Source organism: Bombina bombina, chromosome 2, assembly GCF_027579735.1.
Source record: "Bombina bombina isolate aBomBom1 chromosome 2, aBomBom1.pri, whole genome shotgun sequence".
Taxonomy (NCBI): domain Eukaryota; kingdom Metazoa; phylum Chordata; class Amphibia; order Anura; family Bombinatoridae; genus Bombina; species Bombina bombina.
Window position 1 is genome coordinate 181329981 of NC_069500.1, and position 5652 is coordinate 181335632.

The 5652-nt window shown below is 37.3% G+C and overlaps 1 pseudogene; it reads left to right on the forward strand.

The window, feature by feature from the left end:
• Positions 1–1684: 1684 nt before the first annotated feature.
• Positions 1685–4726, forward strand: LOC128646898 (zinc transporter ZIP1-like; annotated as a pseudogene).
• The last annotated feature ends 926 nt before the right edge of the window (positions 4727–5652 follow it).

Here is a 5652-nt window from a genome sequence, read left to right on the forward strand (position 1 = left end):
AGGGAGGCCAATAGTGTCAGCCATTGGATCAATGACTTAAAAGGACAGTCAAGTAAAAAAAAACTTTCATGATTTAAATAGGGCATGTAATTTTAAACAACTTTCCAATTTACTTGTATTATCAATTTTGCTTTGTTCCTTTGGTATTCTTAGTTGAAAGCTATACCTAGGAGGTTCATATGCTAATTTCTTAGACTGTGAAGTAATCTGAAAGCATTTTGACAGTTTTTCACCACTAGAGGGCGTTAGTTCATGTGTTTCACATAGATAACATTGAGCTCAGGCACGTGAAGCTCCTAGGAGTCAGCACTGATTGCCAAAAGATGCAAGTCTGTCAAAAGAACTGAAATAAGGGGGCAGTTTGTAGAGGCATAGATACAAGGTAATCACAGAGGTAAAAACTATATTATTATAACTGTGTTGGTTATGCAAAACTGGGGAATGGGTAATAAAGGGATTATCTACCTTTTTAAACAACAAAAATTCTGGTGTTTACTGACCCTTTAACCAATAGCACAATACTTGGATTTCTATTTACAACCTTTAGGAACACAGAGTAAATCACACATTAAGGACTCTATTGAACTAACAAGAAATCTTAAAACATTTCAACTTCTGTAAACAGAATCTCTCTTGGTCACATTAAATGTGTCCAGTCTGTACACAGTAATTCCACATAGTGATGGCGTAGCAACAGTAGAATGTAGTCTCAATAGAGAATGTTTTATTAGCTCATAATTCATGTTGGAATTATTGAAATTCTGTTTGCACTACAATCATTTTAAATATGTGAAATATTACTATCTACAAAAAAATGTGGCCCAATGTGGCCCCAACCTATGCAAACACCTATATGAATCAATTTGAAGACACCATAATGAATGTCTGGGGTAACAACAATATTATCTACTATAAGAGATTTGTAGATGATATCTTTCTTTTACTTATGGCACGTTGGAGGAACTGCAACAATGGGTCGAGACTATGCATTCTAAACAAAGTAACATCACACTACGAATGAAATATAATCATCAATCCATAGATTTTTTGGATTTGCAAATTGGATAACAACCAACTTCGGACTACTCTGTATAACAAGGATACAGATAAAAACTCAATACATCATTCAAAAAGTCAGTAACTGGAGATATTAAAAAGAGCTATCCATGGAGGCCAATTTTTAAGGGTTATTTGAAATAATTTAAAGAACTTTCAGGCCAAAAAACAAATGGAAGAAATTAAAGGGACACTGAACCCAAATGTTTTCATTCATGATTCAGATAGAGCATGACATTTTAAGCAATTTTCTAATTTACTGTCAAATTGTCTTTGTTCTCTTTGTTATCTTTATTTTGAAAGCAGGAATGTAAATCTTAGCAGCCAGCCCATTTTAGGTTTAGCACCATGGATAGTGCTTGCTTATTGGAGGCTTACATTTACCCACCAATAAGCAAGCATAACCCAGGTTCTCAACCAAAAATGGGCCGGCTCCTATGCGTCACATTCCTGCTTTTTAAATAAAGATAGCAAGAGAACAAATAAAAATTAATAATAGGAGTACATTAGAAAGTTGCCTAAAATTGCATGCTCTATCTGAATCATGAAATAAAACATTTGGGTTTATATCCGGATGTAGCATTATGGCTGTGGTTGTGAGTATGCGCAGTGGTAGAAAAGGAATTTTATGAAACAGCAACAGGAGGGCAGTATAGAAAGGTTGGTTTTCCAGGATATTGCTGCAGACATGGCACAGTCTCTTGATTCCGAGAAGCTGGTCTGGAGCCCTGGCCTAGATATAACCCCTCTCTCTGTGGCTAACCTGGAACTGAAGCTTGGATCAGTGATTACTTTGCTGCTGCTTGCTGCTTACCTTCATAAGTGGCCTAGCTCCCCTTTTTATTTTTAGGCGCCCTGGGAGCACAGACTCTTCAGGCAAGCATCACAGGACACTAAGTCTTGTTAGCTGCTTCTCTAGTGGGGTGTTCCTGGCTACCTGTTTTTTGGATTTAGTGCCCAATTACCTATCTGGTATTATTGATGCTCTGCAGAGGTTGAATATTGTGCTCCAGTTTCCCCTGCAGGAATTCATTTTGTCTATGGGCTTATTTCTGTTTCTGGCTTTGGAGCAGATTGTTCAGAGCTACAAGGATTCATCCAGTTCCTCTGAGGACACACATGTTCTACTGGAATCTTCTAAGGATGAACCAAAAAATTGTGACAGCGCTCCTAAGCTAGGGTCAAGTACAAATGTATTATAATACTATTTAAGGTAAAAATAAATGTATCCAATAAGCAATTTTGGGACTTATGGCACAAATAGGTTATATAATAATTTATTATTATAAATAAATAAAAATATAAAGTAAAAAAGGGGGGACGTCTCCCCAAACAAAAGACCTTAAATATTGCTAACATATATGTACCGGGATCTCCTAAGGTTAGAAATTGTATTATGTACCTTATAGGTAAAGAGATCCTCCTGTCGGAACCTTCTGTGTATCCGAGGATGGCTGAAATGGAGAGCTAATAAAAGTAAATACCTTTGGATGGAATTTTCAGTGGTTTGTAAGTTTTACTGCTTCTCTGCTGGATTAATCACTCTTGGAAAAACTTTTTTCACCGCTCCAAGCGGATTATGTAGTTCTCGGCTGAGATCGGCTCGTATGTCCCATTTACAGGTGATGCCATTAGCTACCCTTCTTAGCTCCGTCTGATCGACGTGTCTGCATTTTTGCCGTATGACGTCCTGGTCAAGGGTCACCAGTTGAAAGGTGAAAAAGGTGCCAATAGCGCTATTGATTGTGGTATTAAAGAAATTGAAGAATACCACTCATAGTGGCTTGATAGATCACTTTGTTGGTACAAGCCAATATGCAGCAAAAAGTTCTCGGTCCACATATACCTCCCTCTGTTCAAATTCGGAACTTCTCGGGCTAGGTATATTTAAGAACCTTGTGGCAAAGCAGCAAGGTGTCCTGTCAAAGTGGCAAAGCAGAATTGTGTCCTGTTCAATGCTCGTTTCGCCCACTTGGGGGCTTTATCAAGACTTATATTTTTCTATAGGTCTGGAAGAGTTTCTTTTAATCCTAAAAAAATGTCCTTTCAGGATATTATCTTTCCACTTCTGTAAGGGGCAACTTTTGTAGTGAATTAGATTGTTTGCATCTACTTTTTTTAAATGGGTAGTGGTGACAACTTCTTCCCCTAAGATGTCTAGATATAAAAAGGTAATTTTCCGTTGGCTATGTGTATGAGTGAATTATAAACCTATTTGATTGTTGTTCATCTTGGATATTAAGGTTTCTAGCTCCTGCGTTTCTCCTTTCCATACCATGATCAGATCGTCAATATATCTTTTGTAAAGCACAATATTCGCACCTAGCCTATGGTTTGGGAAAAAAAGATTCCTCCCAATGACCCATAAACAAATTTGCATAGCTAGGTGCGAATCTTGTGCCCATGGCGGTTCCCTTTAATTGCAAGTAAAAGTGTTCCTCAAATGAGAAATAATTTTGTTCCATAATAAACTTTATACCTTCTAGGATGAAATCTTTCTGTTCTTTCTGTAGCGTATGATCTGTATCCAGATAAAATTTGATTGCTTCCAGACCTAACTCATGGGTTATGCTGGTATAGAGTGAGGCCACATCACAGATGACTAGAGTCTACTGGCTATGCTATGTGAATTGGTTAAGACAATGTAGGATGTCTCTGGTGTCTTTCAAATATGAAGGTAGCTGTTTAACGTAATTTTGGAGAAAGCCATCAATATACTGAGACAAATTCGCTGTTATAGAGTCAATACCTGATATTACAAGGGGGTTTAGTTAGGTTTTTATGGATCTTAGGTAACAGGTAAAAAATTGGGATTTTTGGGAATTTAGGTTTTAGAAAATCAAATTCTTTATTATTGAGGATCCCTATTGTTTTTGCTTTGTTTAACATTCCTACAAGTCAAGTTAAAAATGTATTAGTTTAATTCATTTTCAATTCCTAATATGTATCTCTATCTCCTAGAAGCCTGTTGGCTTTGTCTACATATTTTGATCTGTCCATTATAACTACCTTTGTCTGCAGGTTTTATGACTAAATCTTTGTTCTTTTGGAGCTCTTTAGTGTCAGCTGGGTCCCCCCTGTTTTATTTTGGGCGCTCCATCCTTTATATATTACCATTATATCTTCTAAGGATGGACATGTTGGCCCAAGTTTCTCTCACTCCTCTCAGTGGCGTCAAGATTCACCTCAAATCCATGTTAACATGAACTCTCATTCTGCAATGCGGTGTATGATTCTGGTTCTCTCTCTCTCGCTACATGAAGTTCTAGAGGGCTTGAAGGTAGGACAACAGCAGGAGAGCAGCAAGGTCCTGGAGATATGCTTTGCGCTGCTTCTTCTTCACAAGTGCATTCTCTCCTTTAGCATGACCCTAAAACTTGTTCAAGGTCACCTTAAGCCATGGGTAGGGCTTTGCTGCCTCCTATTCTTCTTCATGTTGCCCCTTGGCATTGTGTTAGGGCTGGTGCAAACCACTATTGTTGATCCTATGTAGCAGCTTGCTCACAGTGTTATTTCAGGAATGGTTACAGGAACATTTGTTTACATCACATTCATGGAGATTCTACCACATTACCTTGGCTCTTATAAACAGTGAATTCCTAAGGTTATTGTCCAGCTCTGTGGCTTCTCTGTAATTACTGGCATCCTCTTAATGAAGATGTCATCTTGATGGATTACACAACTGTTTTACCTACCTTTTTGACCGAATTTTTTTTTGAACAGTAAGCCAAGCACATAGGCACAACTATAGTACCATATAGACCAAAATATAGGAGTACAACTCGCAATCCTCTGCTGCCAAATGCAACTACTGAGCATGTCTTTACCTATATTTTTAAACCTGTATATGTCCGCAAAAAAGTACTTATGAGATACGGCATACAGATAGATTTTATTGTTTAATGACTATTGGTGTAGCACTTTTTGCTGGTGGTTTGGCTAATCATCTTCAATTTTAAGAAACAGGTATAATTTCACATTATTTAACCAATTTTGAAATTTGTTTACAAAACCCAAAGTTACAAGCACCTGGAAAAAAGGGGGTGTAAAAGTCAAAATTAATTAAAATTTTCCTGGCTAAGAATATTCAATATTTAAAAAACATGCTAATTTACTTCTGTTATCAAAAGTCCTTTTGTTTTTTTTTGGCATCCTTTTTGAAGGATTAGGAGACTTCATGTTTATTAACCATTCCACAGTTTTCCCTAACCAACAGAGTTAGATTGATATACTTTTTACTTGTGTGATTGCCTTGGATCTATGCCTATGGGGACTGCCCCCTTGTCTCAGTTTTTGACAGACTTGCATTTTAGCCAATCAGTGCTGACTCCTAGGTGACTCCATGAGAGTGAGCACAATGTTGTCTATATGGCACACATGAACTAGCGCTGTCTAGTTAGAAAAAACGGTGGAAATTTACTGTGCTGAGAGGTGGCCTTCAAGGGCTTAGAAATCAGCAAAAAGTACCAAGAGAATAAAACAAATTTGATGATAAAAGTAAATTGGAAAGTTGTTTAACCTCTTCACTACTGGGACTTTCAAAGAAAAACGTGCCCAAAATACCAGAGAATTTTTCAAATTTTTGCTATCACTATC